A 23,958-nucleotide genomic window follows, 5' to 3' on the forward strand; every position below is an offset into this window, starting at 1 on the left:
AAAATGCTACATGTAGTGATTGGTATGATGTCTTGAGTAACTTGATACTTGGCAATTGTTGTGCTCTTGTTTAAGCTCTTGCATCATATACTTTGCACCTATTAGTGAAGAAATACATAGAGCTTGTTAAAATTTGGTTTGCATGAGTGGTTTCTCTAGAGTCTAGATATTTTCTAGTGAGGTGTTTGAACAACAAGGAAGATGATGTATAGTCTTATAATGCTTGTAATATGTCTTTTATGTGAGTTTTGCTGTACTAGTTCGTGCTTGTGTTTGCTTCAAACAACCTTGCTAGCCTAAACCTTGTATCGAGGGGGAATACTTCTCATGCATCCAAATCCTTGAGCCAAACAACACTATGCCATTTGTGTCCACCATACCTACCTACTACATGGTATTTCCTGCCATTCCAAAGTAAATTGCTTGAGTGCTACCTTTAAACAATTCAAAATTTATCACCTCTGATTTGTGTCAATGTTTTATAGCTCATGAGGAAGTATGTGGTGTTTATCTTTCAATCTTGTTGGGCAACTTTCACCAATGGACTAGTGGCTTCATCCGCTTATCCAATAATTTTGCAAAAAGAGCTGGCAATGGGATTCCCAGTCCCAAATTAATTAACAAAATTAGACACTCCTCCATGGTATGTGATTGTTGGACGGCACCCGAATGATTCGGTTAGCCATGGCTTGTGTAAGCAAAGGTTGGGGGGAGTGTCATCATCATAATAAAACTAAAATAAAAAGGCACTCCTTCATGGTATGAGATTGTTGGCAGGCACCCGAGGATTCGGTTAGCCATGGTTTGTGAAAGAAAGGTTGGAAGGAGTGCCATCCAAAAACAAAATAAAATGGGAGCCGCTCTTTGAAGGTTTGTCTGGCAAGGGGGTTAGAGTACCCGCTACCATTCGTTGACAACAACATACACCTCTCAAAACTTTATTTTTATGCTCTCTTTATGTTTTCAAAATCAAAGCTCTAGCACAAATATAGCAATCGATGCTTTCCTCTTTGAAGGACCATTCTTTTACTTTTATTGTTGAGTCAGTTCACCTATTTCTCTCTACCTCAAGAAGCAAACATTTGTGTGAACTGTGCATTGATTCTTACATACTTGCTTATTGCATTTGTTATATTGCTTTGCATTGACAACTATCCATGAGATATACATGTTACAAGTTGAAAGCAACCGCTGAAACTTAATCTTCCATTGTGTTGCTTCAATGCTTTTACTATGAATTATTGCTTTATGAGTTAACTCTTATGCAAGACTTATTGATGCTTGTCTTGAAGTACTATTCATGAAAAGTCTTTGCTATATGATTCACTTGTTTACTCATGTCATATACATTGTTTTGATCGCTGCATTCACTACATATGCTTTACAAATAGTATGATCAAGGTTATGATGGCATGTCACTCCAGAAATTATCTTTGTTATCGTTTACCTGCTCGGGACGAGCAGAAACTAAGCTTGGGGATGCTGATACGTCTCCGACGTATCGATAATTTCTTATGTTCCATGCCACATTATTGATGATATCTACATGTTTTATGCACACTTTATGTCATATTCGTGCATTTTCTGGAACTAACCTATTAACAAGATGCCGAAGTGCCAGTTGCTGTTTTCTGCTGTTTTTGGTTTCAGAAATCCTAGTAAAGAAATATTCTCGGAATCGGACGAAATCAACGCCCAGGTTCCTATTTTGCCCGGAAGCATCCAGAACACACGAGAACCGCCAGAGAGGGGGCACAGGGCCACCAGACCCTAGGCCGGCGCGGCCAAGGGGGGGGCCGCGCCCCCCTATGGTGTGGGCACCCCGTGGCCCCTCCGACTCCGACTCTCGGCCTATTTAATCGTCCCTGACCTAAAAACCTCGGGGGGTTCGACGAAAACAGAGAAAACCATCCAGAGCCGCCGCCATCGCGAAAGTCCAATTCGGGGGACAGAAGTCGCTGTTCCGGCACCCTGCCGGGACGGGGAATTGCCCCCGGAGCCATCTCCACCGCCATCTCCATCGCCATCTTCACCGCCATCGCTGCCTCCATGATGAGGAGGGAGTAATTCACCCCCGGGGCTGAGGGCTCCGCTGTAGCTATGTGGTTCATCTCTCTCTCTATGTGATCTAGTTGAATATCATCTATGTGCTACTCTAGTGATGTTATTAAAGTAGTCTATTCCTCCTCCATGATGTAATGTTGGCAGTGTGTGCATCATGAAGTACTTGGTTTATGCTATGATTGTGATCTCTTGTAGATTATGAAGTTAACTATTACTATGATGGTATTGATGCGATCTATTCCTCCTTTCATAGTGTGAAGGTTACGGTGTGCATGCTATGTTAGTACTTGGTTTGGTTGCGTTGATCTATCTTGCACTCTAAGGTTATTTAAATATGAACATTGAATATTGTGGAGCTTGTTAACTCCGGCATTGAGGGTTCGTGTAATCCTACACAATGATGTTCATCATCCAACAAGAGGGTGTAGAGTAGTCCTATTATGTGATCATTGTTGAGAGTGTCCACTAGTGAAAGCAGGATCCCTGGGCCTTGCTTCCAAGCATCGAATCTCCGTTTGTTTACTGTTTTGTTGAATGTTTGCTCGCTGCCATATTTCATTCAGATTGCTATTACCACTCACACTCATCCATATTACTTGTATCTCACTATCTCTTCGCCGAACTAGTGCACCTATTGTATTAGGTGTGTTGGGGACACAAGAGACTTCTTGCTTTTTGGTTGCAGGGTTGCTTGAGAGGGATATCTTTGACCTCTTCCTCCCTGAGATCGATAAACCTTGGGTGATCCACTTAAGGGAAACTTGCTGCTGTTCTACAAACCTCTGCTCTTGGAGGCCCAACACTGTCTACAAGAATAGAAGCTCCCGTAGATATCAATGACTCCCAACTATGCTCAGTATGTTCAGCGGCTCATCAACTACATTGTCCCCGCTCCTCTCAACGTCCTTGGTGAAAGAGTCATCATGGACCCATTCAGGATACCCATTCAGGAGGCCACTCGTCCAGACGTTCCCTCCATGATGCCCTCCACTGAGCGCCGTTCCAAGGCCCACCATGATCATGATGCTAGCTCCAGTCACTCTCGGCGCTCCCAGCATGGGGCCGCTCGCTTCTTCTCCAGCATGTGGCAGATGTGCAAGAACACCAATGATGTTGCACATCAGACCCTTACTATGACCCAGGAGACACGGAGGCGCCAGACTGAGTTCATGGCCTCAAGGAACCACCCTGTTCCCCCTCCTGGACCTGAGATGGAGCTTGTGGTAGCTCCTTAGTGGGAGATGCCTCTCCTTACCAATGAGATGCTCCAAAACTTCGACTTCTCCGTGTACGCTCATGGTGCCCTCCCTCCTAGGACTGCTCGTGCTCCCACCCCTGCTGATGATGATGGTGATGACGATGAGGGTGATGCGGCTGCCCGCGATGCTGGCGAGAGATCCTCCTCGATCGGGCATGAGTACTACTGATGGGTGCGATAGCATCTCTCCTCTTTTCTTCGCCTTTTTGGTGTTCCGATGCCAAAGGGGGAGAAGAGAGTAGAGTCTAGGACCACGGGGTTCTTTGATCGCCACAAGCCATGGGAGTTGCTTTATTTGGATTTTATATGGCTTGTGCTTGTTTGCTTTGAGTTTTTTTTTTCAAGAACCATTTGCTATCTCCAATAATTCGTGTATGGATGTGTATGGACGACTATTATGTGTGCTACTCTATGTTAGGATGATTATGTGTGCTATGCTTATATATCTTGATATGCACATCTCCATACCATGCTTGTTTCCTAAAGATATTGGGGGAGCTTCTCATGTTCCACAAATGGTGCACTTTGCATTCAAACGCAAATTCTCCAAGTGCACACATTATGGGGGAGCTGTCGTAATATCTTATATGGAATCAAGGTTTAGAGCATATCATAATATCTATTTGTGACTCTAGCTCGGTTTGTCATCGTATACCAAAAAGGGGGAGATTGTAAGGGTATTTTACCCTTATCCATTATTTTGGTAACAATGACACCGTGCTAAAGTATTTGGCCTAATATGTTTATAAGGATAATCTCAGGTATTAGGCAATGAGGCATAAATGGTGTATCAAAGGAACAAGAAGGCTAAAGGAGACCCCCCACTTCAACAACAATCAAAAAGGAGTCTACAGCAGAAATCCGGTCTGCAGCCCGGTCCAACCGGCCAGCAACCGACCAGTTCGGCGTGCAGGCCGGTCAACTGGGCGCCAACCGGGGCGAGTCCGGCGCGCGGTCCGGTCAACCGGGCGCCAACCGGGGTCCAAACGAAGAGCCAGCAGATCCGGTTGCCGACCGGTCAACCGGCCTACAGACCGGCGAGTCTGGCGCACGGTCCGGTCGACCGGGCGCCAACCGGGCGCCAACCGGCCGCCAACTGAAGGAGCTCCAGGACGACGCAAAGGGGATCCGGTCGCTGGTCCGGTCCGACCGGCCTCACCACCGGGCTGTCCGGTCTGTGGTCCGGTCAACCGGGTTTGTCGAGGAAAAAGCTGAGGTGGCAAGTGACCAACGGCCATATTTCGAAGAACACTATAAATAGGCCTTCTCCTACCTCTGAACAGTTAGGCAACACACTACAAGCTGTTCTTGAGCTCTCTATCTCTTACTCCATTATTAGAAACACCAAAAGCCTCCGATCTCCCTCCTCCTCCACCCAAACTCAAATCCCTCCGGGGAATCACTAGAGGAGGACCCGATCTACTGTTCTACCAAGCCAAATCTTATTCCCCCTTGTATTCATCGAGAAGCTTGCTTCCTAGGGTTCCTTGGAAACCCTAGGTGGGCAAGAGGAGTCCGGAAGCATCCGGGCTGTGGATTTGCTCCGGGCAAGATTGTGAAGGTTTGGAGGCTACCTCAAAGTCTACCACAAGTGAGTGAGCTATTCCTTCGTGGGATAGGCTCCGGAGAATAGGGTGATGCTTCGTGGCGTGGGGAATCCTTCGTGGGACCTCCACCCCTCCAAACGTGACGTACCTTGTTGCAAAGCAAGGGAACACGGGAATACATCCTCGTCTCCGCGTGCTATCGGTTATCTCTAACCGAACTCCTTACTTGTGATTTAAACTGCCTGAGAGAGCCTTCGTGCTCGAGATAGTTGTATCTTCATATAGGTTGCTTCACCTAGTTTGCATTAGGCTCACCTTTATATTCCGCAAAGCCTAATATTGCAAAGAAACAATTAAAATCTGTAGAAACCTATTCACCCCCCCTCTAGGTTTACCATCTCTATACTTTCAATACAGCACTTGGCGCCTCCTTTCCTCTCCAGATGAGCTTGGCCTTCGGTGCCAATTCCTTCTTCTTGCGAGGTTTTGATGGACCCTTGTGTCGCTGCACATGACCCTGCACAAGATGTGTAATTCCTGGGCCACATAGATGTCTCACACGTCCATCCTTGCCTCGATGCATCCGCGGTGTCGCGGAAAACTGGACTGCAGTACTCCTAGCACGGTAGTGCCGCTGCCCACTGTCTCCACTGACGCGCTCGCCTCCCACTCCTCCCACGCGCATCTGCGCCATATGTACTGAATCACCATCAGCACAAACATCATTAGTCTGCATACTAGCATCAACACAAACTGGAACTGTAGCACATGCTGTAACATCCACATCAACAACAATTGTAGCTTCATCCGGCTTGTCACCAACAAGAACTGGCTTGTCATCTACAGGCATAGCTAAAACATCACCAACATCAATGCTCGGAACATCATGCACCTCTTACTGCACTTTAGGCTTGTCCAACTTCTCTTTACGCACCACTAACTCCACATCGGACTTGATATAATCATCACCCATAGGCTTCAAAGTCCGATGTTTGCCACCATGCATAAAAGAATATGTATTTGCTCGCCCAGCATGTGTCACATTGCGATCATACTGCCAAGGACGCCCAAGCAGCAATCCGCACACCTCCAATGGCAACACATCGCAATCGATCTCATCAACATAATCATCAACTGTAAATGGCACACGCACCTTGTGAGTAATGTTCGGCATACCACAGCTATTCAACCACTCAAGACGCTTAGGTTCAGGAAGATGCCATGTAGACAACCCCAATGCTGCCACCATCGCCTTGCTAATGCCATTAGTACAGCTTCCACCATCAATCATCAACTTGCAAGCCTTGCCTTTGATAAAGCACTGAGTCTGAAACAAACTCCACCGCTGAACCTTGTCAACTGTCTTGCAAGCATCACCTTGTACCTTCTTGAGTTGCATATTCAGCCCGCTCAATGGTACATCCGCCTCAACAGTCACAATAGCGCTCTTGGTATCAAAGCCAGGTTTCCTCTCCTCTGAAGATTTCACCTCGACCGTAGTGACTGTTGGTAGTGGAACAACCTCCTGAATAGGGACTATGCACTTATCCACTTCCTCTATTGCATGTACAACTCGGGACGACTGCTCACTATCCTCCATATACGGTAACACGAAACCATTAAGAAGAAAAGTTTTGTAATCCTCCCAAGTTTCAGCAAATTCACCTCTATCAACCGCATCCCACCAATAAACATACAACTCTTCGTCCACACGCTGGTGAGCAAGAATATATGCATCATAACCAGTGAACTTTCCTCCATATCGGCGAGAACGAGTGAAACCCAATTCCATGTTCCTTTCCCAATGTTCATATTCCTCAACACTCGCATCATGGTGTAAATACCACTTTAGTTTGGACAAATGACGTTGTACGCCCTTCCGTATGTCAAGGTAATCATTGAACACATAACCGGATTTGGTGCCACGCGAACACCGTATGCCATGTACATCGTCGGAAAACAAAGCAACAACAGTAGTAGCATCAATTAGCATCGCCGGAGATGAAACAGGAGCAGCAGTAGCTAGTATCGCCGGAGAATGCACCGCAGAATCAGCAACCTGCCCGGCCCAGCACCCGGCTGAACCGGCCTGGGAACCGGCTGGGCCAGCCCAGGGTCTGGTTGGACCGGCCTGGGCGCCAGTCTGGCCGGCCAGGGGCCCGGTTTGACCGGGTTGGCAACCGGCCGAATGGCTGAGCGGCACAGTACCGTGCCCGGTTGGCGTCAGGCTGGGGCCCGGTTTTGACCGGATGGATCCGGTCATGGGCCCGGTTGACCGGGCGGTTGACCGGCCCGGCCGGTCCTGGCACCGGGCCGCGTCGTGAACCTCCGTCTTCTTCCCGATTCCAGACGCGAAATTTCGCGATTTGGACCTCTGAAACAGCCATGGATGACCTCCAAACTGCACCAAACAACGCCAAACTTCCTCTAATCAACCTCCTTCGACCGAGAGCCAAACTCCTCCGATCTTAGAGCTAATCTTCTCCGAACAAACCGATCCAAAGAGATCGATCAACAAAACCTCGCCGTGAGCAACCCAGAAAACTGATACCACATGATAAGGGAGCGACCCACTGGATCCTCCTTAGTTGATGCCCGATCTTTCACAGCGAGAACCTGGGGTAGTAAATCCTCCCAACAACGCGATGAACGCAGCCTGGAGAAGAGGGAACAAATCCAGCAAGCAACGGATCGATGAACGATACGCCTCAAACCAAGAGCTAGACAATCTTTGATGATCACAAGAACCTTCGCAACGGATATAATAGATAACGGCAGCGCCGTACCCCCGGAGGGATGATACACGTGATCACACGCAATAGGGAAACCCTAATATTTTAGACTAAACTTGTTCTACCCTAAACCCTAGCCGTGCCATCTCCTTATATGAGAGGGAGAGGTGGCCGGCCGGCCCCCTTATTGGGCCTAACCTAGTTCGACTTGGACAAGCCCAAGTCAAACAGACTCTATTAAAACCCTAGATGGCCCACAGCATGACCTGGCTACATTATTATCTCCTAAGAACAAGATTATAATAAACTACTGGTACAAACTTAGACCCAAATATCATATCAATGGCTGTCCTAGAGTACCAGGCCCGGATATCCATATCACTCAGTCAACGTGAAATCTAGCTGTTGGGTCTTCCACGTGTCAACTGCGACGGACGGACGCCGACTGGCAAACGATGACTGGCCAACGCCGAGTGTCATACGCCGACTGGCCAAATACTACATGGCGACTGAAGACTGGGGATAAGTCTGCGACTTCGTTTCTGGGAGCCCGATGGCGACTCACGTTACTCCATCACCGCGCCTCTTCAAGAATCGACTCGAATCCACGCTTCATCACCACCGCGCTCGGGGACTACTGATGGGGATATGCCCCAAGGGGGTGTGTCGCCAGTCTCACTCGCCATGGAGATGAAGGCCCAAGAAGGCTGCCAGTCGCCCAAGCGACTGGGTGACTGGGCCATGCGGCGACCGGGTGGTTGGGCCCTGTAGCGACTGGGCCACAATCCCTGGATGAAGATCTGCGCGACTGGAGAAGGGGATTACTTGTAAGAGGGGTGGCGAATCCCGAATTAGTAGCAACTGATATGATTCGGAGTTATCCTCATGTAACCCTAGATCGGGGGTGCCTATATAAACCCCCGAGCTAGACCCTAGAAGACAGATCATCTGAGATCCAATCTCACCCTCTGTAAGCTCTTGGCGTAGCCGCCGACTGAGCCCCCCATTGTAATTATCCACTGAGCAATAAGAGCTAGCAGGACGTAGGCCTTTTACTCTCCGGAGGGGCTGAACCTAGGTAAAACCTTGCGTCCCGTGCACCTCGATCCGCAGATGGAAATGTTCCCTTGCCCCGCATCAACGAAGTGCTGCCCCCTGTAGCACCTGTCGTGTTCATATCCGTTAGCCGCTTAAGGGCTTGTTTGGCAGGAGTGGATTAGAGTTTTTTATCCCAAGTGTTTTGGGTGAAGGAGGCGTGGATTAGCGTGTGTTTTGGTGATTGACGTGTTTTCAGCTGAATCAGTTGCTGATCAGCCAGAGTAGGTGGGTGTAACAAAAATTGATTTGATCGCTCCATTTTTCACTTTGGTCAACGAGAGTAGGTACACATGCATATACATGTAGAGCTGCAGCGATGGCAGATTTGGGCGGAAGATGAGTTTGTTGCAAACAACAAGAAACGGGAGGTGGTACCAGCGTTTCAATGCCATGCCCAACTGGCATGTTTCTCGGGGGAAATTAGAACTTGGTCCCTCCAAAAACTTGTCTACTGAACGCCCCGGCTTTGATTTCTGGAAAATTTAGAGCATCTCCAGTCGCGTCTTCCAAAGCGTCCCCCAAACAGATTTGGGGCGCGCCGTACCAAAAATCGGTTCCAACCGCGTCCTCCAAAGCCCAATTTTGTCCGGCGCGGCCCGATACGGTGTCCGGCGCCCCGAGGCCGTCCCCGTCCCACAGGAACGCACCGGGCACGCCAGACACAACGAAAAGCGATGCGGGGAGTAGCGGCGCCGACCCGTCAGCGACACAGGGAAAATTCGTCTCCCACTCCCGCCAAATCCCGCCCCTCCCGCCACATCGCGGCGGGATAGACGCCTATTTTGAAAGCCGATATCTGGCCGGGAGCATCATAATCTGAGAACTGTCGAGAGACTCGTCGCCTATTTTGAAAGTTTCGGTTGCGCTCATCCTCATGCGACATGTGCCGTTTGTTATGAACAGCATCTTCTCCATCTGCCTAGCGGTTTGCTATTTCCATGAGTGCTTCTATTATTTTCGGGTTGGTTCTTCCCAAATCCTCGACGAAGTCCCTCCTTCGGATTCCAGCAACGAATGCATCTATGGCCCTTTCGTCAGATATGTTTTCTGCCGAGTTTTTGATGATGTTCCACCTTTGTATATACATCCTCATTGATTCATCATGCTTTTGTCTGCAGGCCCTTAGCTGCTTCAATGACGCGGGTTTCTTGCACGTGGACAAGAAATTCTTCACGAATATATCCTCAAAATTTTCCCAGCTGTCGATGGAACCGGGAGGTAGCTTTTTTATCCACGACCGAGCTGCTCCACTCAAGTGTACCTGGATGCTTTGCATGGCCGTTGCTCTAGTTCCGCCCATCAGTTTCACCGTCTCCAGGTAATCGATTAACCAATCCTCAGGATCTTGCAAGCCATCAAAATTATTGTAATTGTTGGGTAGCTTAAACCCAGACGGGGCCCGAGTTTTACGAACTCTCCGCGTGAAGCATGGGAGCCCACACAAATCCTCCTCAGTTCGGGCTTCTTTGTGTTGGACACATTGGAGACCGGCTTGCTAGACGAAGTAGAAAAAGGTGTGGAGCGCGAAGATGGTGCCGACGCCGTAGATGGGGGCGCCCTAGGCGTGTAGTTCCCAGCTCATTCATAGTGGTGTAACTGTGATTACGAACAATGCCTTTTATATCATACTTCAAACCATGTAGGAAACGTTGCATTGTCATCTGAAGTGATTCACGGATACGGCCACGCTGCATAAGCATCTCCATGTCCATGAAATAAGTATCAACAGTCTTACTACCTTGTCTCAAGAGGGTCAACTTATCAAAGATAGATCGCAAATAATTAGTGGGAACGAAACGAGCTTGCATAATGGCCTTCATCTCGCGCCATGTAAGAACTGGCAACTCATTATCTTTCTGGCGAACATGTTTAACTCCATCCCACCAACGCAATGCATAACCATGTTGTTCCTAAATCCTCAACGAAAGAGCAATAGATGCATAACTCGTTCATCTCTGTTCTTGCTCAAGAATAGCAACAACCAATACTGAAACCACTTATCCATCCAAAAATCCAACCAACCAAAACCCAGTAGAAAGATGGGAACTTAACCAAGATCAACATGAGCTAGGAGGAGAAGGACAAGTAACAAGATCATCAAGCAACTGCTCAACAACAGTTGAGCTTAACCATCTAGGAGCTGGAGCAAGGTATACTAAATACCTAGAGAGGATCCAGTGGATCCAATCCATAATTTCTGTATGACACAAGTCATGGGATGAGCAGATGTTCATGGGTGATCATCACTTGGTGTTGACCAAGGATCACTGGCAGTAAAGGGAGCAACTAGAGCCTAAAACCCATCCAGACACCATTTCTGTGCATATAAGCAAGAACCGATGCACAAAGGTGCACACAAGCAAGCACACATGCACAGATAGCACCAATAGAGGGTTTACAAGTAATAGCAGCTACAAGAACCACCTAGTGAAACCCTAACCACTAAACCATCAGTAAACCCTAGATTTCTTCACAGGCAAGCATAATGGCTTTCATATCATTTATGATTCCCTATTATGCAAGCAGAGATGAGTAGCCAACAAGATCTAGCCAACCGTGTGAGCAACCAAGCAATAGCAATGCTACTGAGGTCACATCCAACACAAAACCATCCATTTAACCAAGATTATAAGTCATCATCATCCAGAAATGGATTCAGACTTGGATTATTTCCAAATTGATCATGGAAATATCAAATCATGCATAGCAAACCAATTAATCAACACTGCATAAGCATTTCATCAGTAATTAATCCATCCAGGCATGAATACATAACAATCCATGCATGAATCATGCAATAGCATCACTGAGAGGCAACAACAACATGCACCAATGCATCCTAGCTACTGGATCAAGTCCAGTGAGCTATGGATAGCAACAGCAACACACACACAGATACATAAGCATCATGAGCATGCATGAGTGACAGCAATAGCTAGTAATCCATCCATTTAGCAAAGGAATCCAGTAATTAGCCACTAGCATATAATTGATCAAATAGATCAAGCACAAGGCATAGCAGAGCATCACACACAAGCAGTGATCCAAGAATTGGATCAACTGAAGCCTACATAGGGCATAGGTGAGCATCACTGACACCACAAGTGTCAGTAGTGTTAACCTAGGCCAATAACAAGTTCAGTAAGCATATGAATAAGCCAGTAAGCATATGAACAAGTTCAGTAGGAATATGAACAAGGACTAGTAAGCAATTGCACATCACATAGACATGAACACATAGGATGAGCACAGCACAGTGAGCCAGTGGGCACGGGAATAGCATCAAGAGGCTTAGGTGTAGAGCACAGCAAGGATAGCATGCACATCAGCATAGCAAGAACAGCAACACAATAGCATAGCAAGCAAGGCAGCATGGCAACACAGCAGCAACATACGCAGCAGGGCCGTAGGCACAGATTAAGATGGAGTAGAGGGTGTAGAGGTAGAAGAAGAGGAAGAGGAGGATTACTTGGTGAAGAACGAGGTGGCAGTAATGGCGGCACGGTGGCACGACCAACCACGGCGGCGCCAGGCCGCGGCCAAGTGATACGTCTCCGACGTATCGATAATTTCTTATGTTCCATGCCACATTATTGATGATATCTACATGTTTTATGCATACTTTATGTCATATTTATGCATTTTCTGGCACTAACCTATTAACGAGATGCCGAAGAGCCAGTTGCTGTTTTCTGCTGTTTTTGGTTTCAGAAATCCTAGTAAGGAAATATTCTCGGAATTGGACGAAATCAATGCCCAGGAGCCTATTTTGCCATGAAGCTTCCAGAAGTCCGAGGGAGAGACGAAGTGGGGCCACGGGGCGCCGCCACACTAGGGCGGCGCGGCCGAGGGGGGCCCGCGTGGCCCTAGCGTGTGGGGCCCCCGTGACGCCTCTTGAACTGCCCTTTCGCCTACTTAAGGTCTTCGTCGCGAAACCCCCAGTACCGAGAGCCACGATACGGAAAACCTTCCAGAGACGCCGCCGCCGCCAATCCCATCTCGGGGGATTTAGGAGATCGCCTCCGGCACCCTGCCGGAGAGGGGAATCATCTCCCGGAGGACTCTTCACCGCCATGGTCGCCTCCGGAGTGATGAGTGAGTAGTTCACCCCTGGACTATGGGTCCATAGCAGTAGCTAGATGGTCGTCTTCTCCTAATTGTGCTTCATTGTCGGGTCTTGTGAGCTGCCTAACATGATCAAGATCATCTATCTGTAATGCTACATGTTGTGTTTGTTGGGATCCGATGGATAGAGAATACTATGCTATGTTGATTATCAATCTATTATCTATGTGTTGTTTATGATCTTGCATGCTCTCCGTTATTAGTAGAGGCTCTGGCCAAGTTTTTGCTAGTAACTCTAAAAGGGAGTATTTATGCTCGATAGTGGGTTCATGCCTCCATTAAATCTGGGACAGTGACAGAAAGTTCTAAGGTTGTGGATGTGTTGTTGCCACTAGGGATAAAACATCGATGCTATGTCTAAGGATGTAGTTGTTGATTACATTACGCACCATACTTAATGCAATTGTCTGTTGTTTGCAACTTAATACTGGAAGGGGTTTGCATGATAACCTGAAGGTGGACTTTTTAGGCATAGATGCATGCTGGATAGCGGTCTATGTACTTTGTCGTAATGCCCAATTAAATCTCACAATACTCATCATATCATGTATGTGCATGGTCATGCCCTCTTTATTTGTCAATTGCCCAACTGTAATTTGTTCACCCAACATGCTTATTCTTATCGGAGAGATGCCTCTAGTGAACTGTGGACCCCGGTCCATTCTTAACATCGAATACAATCTACTGCAATACTTGTTCTACTGTTTTCTGCAAACAATCATCATCCACACTATACATCTAATCCTTTGTTACAGCAAGCCCGTGAGATTGACAACCTCACTGTTACGTTGGGACAAAGTACTTTGGTTGTGTTGTGCAGGTTCCACGTTGGCGCCGGAATCCCTGGTGTTGCGCCGCACTACACTCCGCCGCCATCAACCTTCAACGTGCTTCTTGGCTCCTACTGGTTCGATAAACCTTGGTTTCTTACTGAGGGAAAACTTGCCGCTGTACGCATCACACCTTCCTCTTGGGGTTCCCAACGGTCGCGTGCTGTACGCATATCAAGACTGTTTTCTGGCGCCGTTGCCGGGGAGATCAAGACACGCTGCAAGGGGAGTCTCCACTTCCAATCTCTTTACTTTGTTTTTGTCTTGCTTTACTTTTATTTACTACTTTGTTTGCTGCACTAAAACAAAACACAAAAAAATTAGTTGCTAGTTTTACATTATTTGCTATCTTGTTTGCTATATTAAAAACACAAAAAAATTAGTTACTTGCATTTACTTTATCTAGTTTGCTTTATTTACTATTGCTAAAATGAGTACTCCTGAAAATACTAAGTTGTGTGACTTTACAACCACAAATAATAATGATTTCTTATGCACACCTATTGCTCCACCTGCTACTACAGCAGAATTCTTTGAAATTAAACCTGCTTTACTGAATCTTGTTATGCGAGAGCAATTTTCTGGTGTTAGTTCTGATGATGCTGCTGCCCATCTTAATAATTTTGTTGAATTATGTGAAATGCAAAAGTATAAGGATGTAGATGGTGACATTATAAAATTAAAATTGTTCCCTTTCTCATTAAGAGGAAGAGCTAAAGATTGGTTGCTATCTCTGCCTAAGAATAGTATTGATTCATGGACTAAATGCAAGGATGCTTTTATTGGTAGATATTATCCCCCTGCTAAAATTATATCTTTGAGAAGTAGCATAATGAATTTTAAATAATTGGATAATGAGCATGTTGCACAAGCATGGGAAAGAATGAAATCTTTGGTTAAAAATTGCGCAACCCATGGACTGACTACTTGGATGATCATCCAAACCTTTTATGCAAGACTGAATTTTTCTTCACGGAACCTATTGGATTCAGCTGCTGGAGGTACCTTTATGTCCATCACTCTTGGCGATGCAACAAAGCTTCTTGATAACATGATGATTAATTACTCTGAATGGCACACGGAAAGAGCTCCACAAGGTAAGAAGGTAAATTCTGTCGAAGAAACCTCCTCCTTGAGTGATAAGATTGATGCTATTATGTCTATGCTTGTGAATGGTAGGACAAATGTTGATCCTAATAATGTTCCGTTAGCTTCATTGGTTGCTCAAGAAGAACATGTTGATGTAAACTTCATTAAAAATAATAATTTCAACAACAATGCTTACCGGAACAATTCTAGTAACAACTATAGGCCATATCCTTATAATAATGGTAACGGCTATGGTAATTCTTATGGGAATTCTTACAACAATAATAGGAATTCACCCCCTGGACTTGAAGCTATGCTTAAAGAATTTATTAGTACACAAACTGCTTTTAACAAATCTGTTGAAGAAAAGCTTGGGAAAATTGATATACTTGCTTCTAAAGTCGATAGTCTTGCTGCTGATGTTGATCTTTTGAAATCGAAAGTTATGCCTAATGAAAATCATAATAATAAAATTGTTACTACAGAAAATTCCATCCAAGTTATAATTAATGAGAATATAAGATTGATGGCCGAATTGCGTGCTAGGTGGGAGAAAGAAGAAAATGCTAAAGAAGATAATATAGCTAAAGTTTGGACTATTACCACCACTAGTAATGCTAATGCTCCACATGTTGCTGCACCTCCTACTATTAATGGTAAAAGAATTGGTGTTAGCAATGTTTCCACTTCTAATGCAAAGCGTGAAAAACTGCCCGAAACTGCTAAAACTGCTGAAACTGCCTGTGATAAAACTGCTGAATTTTTTTCCAACATTGGGGACAATGATCCCATTGATTTAGATTATAATGGTTTGGATTTTGATGATTGCCATATCTCTGAAGTTATAAAGTTCTTACAAAAACTTGCTAAGAGTCCTAATGCTAGTGCTATAAATTTGGCTTTCACGAAACATATTACAAATGCTCTCATAAAAGCTAGAGAAGAGAAACTAGAACACGAAGCTTCTATTCCTAGGAAGCTAGAGGATGGTTGGGAGCCCATCATTAAGATGAAGGTCAATGATTTTGATTGTAATGCTTTATGTGATCTTGGTGCAAGTATTTCCGTTATGCCTAAGAAAATCTATAACATGCTTGACTTGCCTCCATTGAAAAATTGTTATTTGGATGTTAATCTTCCTGATAATTCTACAAAGAAACCTTTGGGGAGAGTTGATAATGTTCGCATTACCGTTAACAATAACCTTGTCCCCGTTGATTTTGTTGTCTTGGATATTGAATGCAATGCATCTTGTCCCATTATATTGGGAAGACCTTTTCTTCGAACTGTTGGTGCTATCATTGATATGAAGGAAGGTAATATTAAATATCAATTTCCTCTCAAGAAAGGTATGGAACACTTCCCTAGAAATAGAATGAAGTTACCTTTTGATTCTATCATTAGAACAAATTATGATGTTGATGCTTCGTCTCTTGATAATACTTGATATACACTTTCTGCGCCTAGCTGAAAGGCGTTAAAGAAAAGCGCTTATGGGAGACAACCCATGATTTTACTACTGCACTTTTGTTTTATATTTGAGTCTTGGAAGTTGTTACTACTGTAGCAACCTCTCCCTATCTTAGTTTTGTTGCATTGTTGTGCCAAGTAAAGTCGTTAATAGTAAGGTTCATACTAGATTTGGATTACTGCGCAGAAACAGATTTCTTTGCTTTCACGAATCTGGGCCTAATTCTCTGTAGGTAACTCAGAAAATTATGCCAATTTACGTGAGTGATCCTCAGATATGTACGCAACTTTCATTCAATTTGAGCATTTTCATTTGAGCAAGTCTGGTGTCTCTTAGAAATTCGTCTTTACGAACTGTTCTGTTTTGACAGATTCTGCCTTTTATTTCGCATTGCCTGTTTTGCTATGCTTGATGGATTTTTCGATTCCATTAACTTTCAGTAGCTTTGTGCAATGTCCAGAAGTGTTAAGAATGATTATGTCACCTCTGAACATGTAAATTTTGATTGTGCACTAACCCTCTAATGAGTTGTTTTGAGTTTGGTGTGGAGGAAGTTTTCAAGGATCAAGAGAGGAGGACGATACAATATGATCAAGGAGAGTGAAAGCTCTAAGCTTGGGGATGCCCCGGTGGTTCACCCCTGCATATTTCAAGAAGACTCAAGCGTCTAAGCTTGGGGATGCCCAAGGCATCCCCTTCTTCATCGACAACATTATCAGGTTCCTCTAGTGAAACTATATTTTTATTCCATCACATCTTATGTACTTTGCTTGGAGCGTCGGTTTGTTTTTGTTTTTGTTTTGTTTGAATAAAATGGATCCTAGCATTCATTGTGTGGGACAGATACACGCTCCGCTGTTGCATATGGACAAATATGTCCTTAGGCTTTACTCATAGTATTCATGGCGAAGGTTGAATCTTCTTCGTTAAATTGTTATATGGTTGGAAACGGGAAATGCTACATGTAGTAAATGGTAAAATGTCTTGGATAATTTGATACTTGGCAATTGTTGTGCTCATGTTTAAGCTCTTGCATCATATACTTTGCACCTATTAATGAAGAAATACATAGAGCTTGCTAAAATTTGGTTTGCATAATTGGTCTCTCTAAGGTCTAGATAATTTCTAGTAAGAGTTTGAACAACAAGGAAGATGGTGTAGAGTCTTATAATGTTTACAATATGTCTTTTGTGTGAGTTTTGCTGTACCGCTTCATACTTGTGTTTGTTTCAAATAACCTCGCTAGCCTAAAACCTTGTATCGAGAGGGAATACTTCTCATGCATCCAAAATCCTTGAGCCAACCACTATGCCATTTGTGTCCACCATACCTACCCACTACATGGTATTTCTCCGCCATTCCAAAGTAAATTGCTTGAGTGCTACCTTTAAATTTCTATTCTTCACCTTTGCAATATATAGCTCATGGGACAAATAGCCTAAAAACTATTGTGGTATTGAATATGTACTTATGCACTTTATCTCTTATTAAGTTGCTTGTTGTGCGATAACCATGTTCCTGGGGACGCCATCAACTACTCTTTGTTGAATATCATGTGAGTTGCTATGCATGTCCGTCTTGTCTGAAGTAAGGGAGATTTACCATGAGTTGAATGGTTTGAGCATGCATACTGTTAGAGAAGAACATTGGGCCGCTAACTAAAGCCATGATCCATGGTGGAAGTTTCAGTTTTGGACAAATATCCTCAATCTCATATGAGAAAATTAATAATTGTTGAATGCTTATGCATAAAAGAGGAGTCCATTATCTGTTGTCTATGTTGTCCCGGTAAGGATGTCTAAGTTGAGAATAATCAAAAGCGAGAAATCCAATGCGAGCTTTCTCCTTAGACCTTTGTACAGGCGGCATAGAGGTACCCCTTTGTGACACTTGGTTAAAACATATGTATTGCGGTGATAATCCAGGTAATCCGAGCTAATTAGGACAAGGTGCGGGCACTATTAGTATACTATGCATGAAGCTTGCAACTTGTAGGATATAATTTACATGATGCATATGCTTTATTACTACCGTTGACAAAATTGTTTCTTGTTTTCAAAACCAAAGCTCTAGCACAAATATAGCAATCAATGCTTCCCTCTGCGAAGGGCCATTCTTTTACTTTTATGTTGAGTCAGTTCACCTATTTCTCTCCATCTCAAGAAGCAAACACTTGTGTGAACTGTGCATTGATTCCTACATACTATCATATTGCACTTGTTATATTATTTTACATTGACAATATCCATGAGATATACATGTTATAAGTTGAAAGCAACCGCTGAAACTCAATCTTCCTTTGTGTTGCTTCAATGCCTTTACTTTGAATTATTGCTTTATGAGTTAACTCTTATGCAAGACTTATTGATGCTTGTCTTGAAAGTACTATTCATGAAAAGTCTTTGCTATATGATTCATTTGTTTACTCATGTCATTACCATTGTTTTGATCGCTGCATTCATTACATGTGCTTACAATAGTATGATCAAGATTATGATGGCATGTCACTCCAGAAATTATCTTTGTTATCATTTACCTACTCGGGACGAGCAGGAACTAAGCTTGGGGATGCCGATACGTCTCCGACGTATCGATAATTTCTTATGTTCCATGCCACATTATTGATGATATCTACATGTTTTATGCATACTTTATGTCATATTTATGCATTTTCCGGCACTAACCTATTAACGAGATGCCGAAGAGCCGATTCGTTTTTACGCTGTTTTTGGTTTCAGAAATCCTAGTAAGGAAATATTCTCGGAATTGGACGAAATCAACGCCCAGGGGCCTATTTTTCCACGAAGCTTCCAGAAGTCCGAGGGAGAGACGAAGTGGGGCCACGGGGCGCCGCCACACTAGGGCGGCACGGCCCAGGGGGGCCCGCGTGGCCCTAGCGTGTGGGGCCCCCGTGACGCCTCCTGACCTGCCCTTCCGCCTACTTAAGGTCTTCGTCGCGAAACCCCCAGTACCGAGAGCCACGATACGGAAAACCTTCCAGAGACGCCGTCGCCGCCAATCCCATCTCGGGGGATTCAGGAGATCGCCTCCGGCACCCTGCCGGAGAGGGGAATCATCTCCCGGAGGACTCTTCACCGCCATGGTCGCCTCCGGAGTGATGAGTGAGTAGTTCACCCCTGGACTATGGGTCCATAGCAGTAGCTAGATGGTCGTCTTCTCCTAATTGTGCTTCATTGTCGGGTCTTGTGAGCTGCCTAACATGATCAAGATCATCTATCTGTAATGCTACATGTTGTGTTTGTTGGGATCCGATGGATAGAGAATACTATGCTATGTTGATTATCAATCTATTATCTATGTGTTGTTTATGATCTTGCATGCTCTCCGTTATTAGTAGAGGCTCTGGCCAAGTTTTTTCTAGTAACTCCAAGAGGGAGTATTTATGCTCGATAGTGGGTTCATGCCTCCATTAAATCTGGGACAAAGTGATGAAAGTTCTAAGGTTGTGGATGTGCTGTTGCCACTAGGGATAAAACATCGATGCTATGTCTAAGGATGTAGTTGTTGATTACATTACGCACCATACTTATTGCAATTGTCTGTTGTTTGCAACTTAATACTGGAAGGGGTTCGGATGATAACCTGAAGGTGGACTTTTTAGGCATAGATGCATGCTGGATGGCGGTCTATGTACTTTGTCGTAATGCCCAATTAAATCTCACAATACTCATCATATCATGTATGTGCATGGTCATGCCCTCTTTATTTGTCAATTGCCCAACTGTAATTTGTTCACCCAACATGCTTATTCTTATCGGAGAGATGCCTCTAGTGAACTGTGGACCCCGGTCCATTCTTAACATCGAATACAATCTACTGCAATACTTGTTCTACTGTTTTCTGCAAACAATCATCATCCACACTATACATCTAATCCTTTGTTACAGCAAGCCGGTGAGATTGACAACCTCACTGTTACGTTGGGACAAAGTACTTTGGTTGTGTTGTGTAGGTTCCACGTTGGCGCCGGAATCCCTGGTGTTGCGCCGCACTACACTCCGCCGCCATCAACCTTCAACGTGCTTCTTGGCTCCTACTGGTTCGATAAACCTTGGTTTCTTACTGAGGGAAAACTTGCCGCTGTACGCATCACACCTTCCTCTTGGGGTTCCCAACGGTCGCGTGCTGTACGCGTATCACCAAGCCATGCCAGTCCACGCACACCACCAAAGAGGGCGGCGAACACCCAGGGTTGGCGGGGAACCGCAGATCGACGGAGATCACCATGGATCTGTCGGCGACTGCGGGCGTCACGCACGATCGAGGACGAAATCGATAGATCTACGCGGATGAGCAGATGCGTCGTTGCGCGCTGAGTCGTCTGAGCACCAAGGCGAGCCCTAGCTTGGACGGAGTTGGTTGGAGCAAGGCGGCGGCCATGATGGCGGCGACGTCGCCACCGAATCGCCACAGGAGTTAGGGTTTCGTGAGAGAGAGGTGATCGAGAGAGAGAGTGAGGTGGGCCGAAGGGGTTCGGTTCCACCGAACCATTTTGGGCATGCCTTAGTGGGCTGTCCAAATGGGCCACGTTGGTGGGCTGGCCCAATTGGGCCAGGGGGTATTTTTGTTTTTTCATTTTATAAATAACTTATGAAATCTACCAAATAATAATAAATGAAAAATACCTCTAAAAATCCAAGAAAAATAGGTTTAATGAATAAGAAATTATTCTTATCAAGAGTAAAATAAGAAATGGAATTTACTACAAAATTTCAAAATTTGAAATTTTTGAATTTGAATATGAACTTTAAATTTTAAATTACAATTTTCCTTGGATTTAAAAAATCAAGGAAAATTCTTGATGAATTCAAATAATTGTTGTTAAAATATTTTCAAAAGGGATTCTATTATTCCAAGTCATTTCTGTTCAAGATTAAGATTTTCCAAAAGGGGAAATATCTTAATAATTCAAAATTCATTAATATTTCCAGAATGAGGAAAACCCTATTTTTCAAATTGTTTGTCTGAAACCGATATTTTCCAAAGGAAAATATCAACTACTTTTCAATTCTTTTCTTGTTGGAAAAGAAACAATGTTAAAGTACTTAATTGTTTTATAAATTACCGCCAAAGGCACAAATACTTAACTCAACCCTAAAATCTTAATAATCATGTCGGGGTAAGGGGTTCAACATGAAATAATGCAACCATACATGCATCATTTGGATCTTATAACATTGTCTTTACTAGAAAATTATGCTTCTTTACAGAACCCGAGGTCCAGGTTCCATCCAACACATCGAACTGCATTACCTCACAGTTACCAGGCAAGTTCACCCTTGCTCATGTCACCTTGATTATTTTATATCAATTTACTCGCAAAAGTAATGTACTTATCATTCCTGCATTGAAAAAGCAACTATTACTTTTCCAATTATGAATATGACTGTGTGGTGGGCAATGGATCCATGATATGTGTTGATATGGTGGAGGTTCCATTGCAAGGGTTCTATTAATCCAGGACTAATCACCAATGTCGTCTAGTGATTCTAGCTCCGTACAATTCACGTTAGTCATAAGATCTATAATGGCTCTGGGGAAGTTAGTTGTATCTTTTCCCTCTTGCATATCAACAGACTTGATAGGGCCTGGCTGGGTGTTGGGGATAACACTGCAGTAGGTTGGGAAATCCTTTAAAATCCTCATCCGTGTGGATGAGAGGCTCTACCGTATAGGAGGGATTGTCCATAGTACACCGGGGGTAAAGCCGTATGATCGGGAGATGTCTACCGGGGGTGTACGGATGGACAAAAGGGTGGGTATGCAAGGTCGCGGAGAAGGCAATGATTGACTTGGATCTTACACCTGGCCCCATACCAAGGAAGTGTGGACGAGAAACGCGTCTCAGTTGGTATCAAGGATAAGTTCTCTTATGGGAAAAGTAACGCACCTCTGCAGAGTGTATAAAATTTGTGACAGTCACTCCCTGTTCCGGGAAGGGAACTACGAATGCGGCAGGAAAGGAACTCCATGAAGTTCTGTTCAACCTGTGAAGACTGGCGGGCATAGTTTTCAGAATAAAATCAATCTTTTGAAGAAATGTTTTCAAAACATGCATTGACCTGAGATTTTCTGATCAATGGTCGTAGCTAGTGCATCAAACACATTTTCTCTTTTGAGCTTGCTGAGTACATTTGTACTCACTTTCTTTTGACACCCTTGCTAGACTGTGACAATGAAGTGGAGGCCACCGACGGAGCACCAGAAGGAGACTACGAGCTGGTCTACGGGGAACCTGATCTGTCCGGAGGAGTGGAAGGCGTGGACTATGGGATAGTCTACGGGCCCGACAACAATGAGGCGGAGGAGTAGCGTCTTAACTTAGCTATCATAGAGCCGAGCAGCGTAGTAGCCTACCTAAATAAGTTGCTGAGCTCAGTTTACTATTTATGTTGGTTTGTAATAAAACTTCAGTAGTATCTTAGGGTGTTCTCATCGGGCATGTGAGAATACCAACTTGTTAAGACTGTGATTGTAATATAATCTCGAGTGTTATGATCTGCAATGTTTCTGTTGTACCACTCTGAGGGATGTGATATTTGTGAAGAAGTCCCTTCATGAAGATCATATCACCGACTTGTATACTACAACATGCAGTGGTATGCTGGGTCACCGCACTATGGCAGGGCCCGGGGTGCAAGATCGCCACCGCATGAAAGCTCCCCATAGTCGGACTGCTTCCACGCCGAGTCCTTCATCCACATCAACGAGGACCCTTTCGGTTCAAAAAGGCTTCTAGAGAAGTTTCGCAATATCTCGCCAGCTGGGAGCCGACCGACGTGCACTTGTGGTAAACTATCCATGGCTTTTGTCGGTGGCATGTCGAGGTGATGTTCGATGGGGAAGGCCACATGTTCCTCCACACTGGCTGGGACAAGTTCGCCCGCACCCACAACTTGGAGGTCGGCCTCTTGGTGAACTTAAAGTGGGAAGGTGACGACGAGCTCAGGGTTGAGGTGTTTGACGACATATCTTTCCTTAGGCACTACCACAACGATAGCAGCGGCGATGAGAAGAAGCCTATAGTTTAGGTTTTCGAATGTTCTTTCGTTGCGGCAAAGATGGCGAGGGCCATTAGAAGCCTCTAGTGTAGGTTTCTGGATGTTCTTGCTTTGCAGCGACGAAGGCGAGGACCATAACCCTCTGAAAGTTCAGAGATGGTAAACCTAGAGGGGGTGAATAGGTTTCTACAAATTTTAATTCTTTCTTTGCAATATTAGGCTTTGCGGAATATAAAGATGAGCCTAATGTAAACTAGGTGAAACAACCTATATGAGGATACAACTAACTCGAGCACGAAGGCTCTCACAGGCAGTTAAATCACAAGTAAGGAGTTCGGTTAGAGATAACCGATAGCACGCGGAGAGGAGGATGTATTCCTGTGTTCCCTTCCTTTGCAAGAAGGTACGTCACGTTTGGAGGGGTGGAGGTCCCACGAAGGATTCCCCACGCCACGAAGGCTCACCCTATTCTCCGGAGCCTATCCCACGAAGGAATAGCTCACTCACTTGTGGTAGACTTTGAGGTAGCCTCCAAACCTTCACAATCTTGTCAGGAGCAAATCCACAGCTCGGATGCTTCCGGACCACTCTTGCCCACCTAGGGTTTCCAAGGAACCCTAGGAAGCAAGCTTCTTGATGAATACAAGGGGGAATGCGATTTGGCTTGTTAGAATAGTAGATCGGGTCCTCCTCTATCGTTTCCCCGGAGGGATTTGAGTTTG

The sequence above is a fragment of the Lolium perenne genome, chromosome 6 (assembly GCF_019359855.2).
Source record: "Lolium perenne isolate Kyuss_39 chromosome 6, Kyuss_2.0, whole genome shotgun sequence".
Lineage (NCBI taxonomy): Eukaryota > Viridiplantae > Streptophyta > Magnoliopsida > Poales > Poaceae > Lolium > Lolium perenne.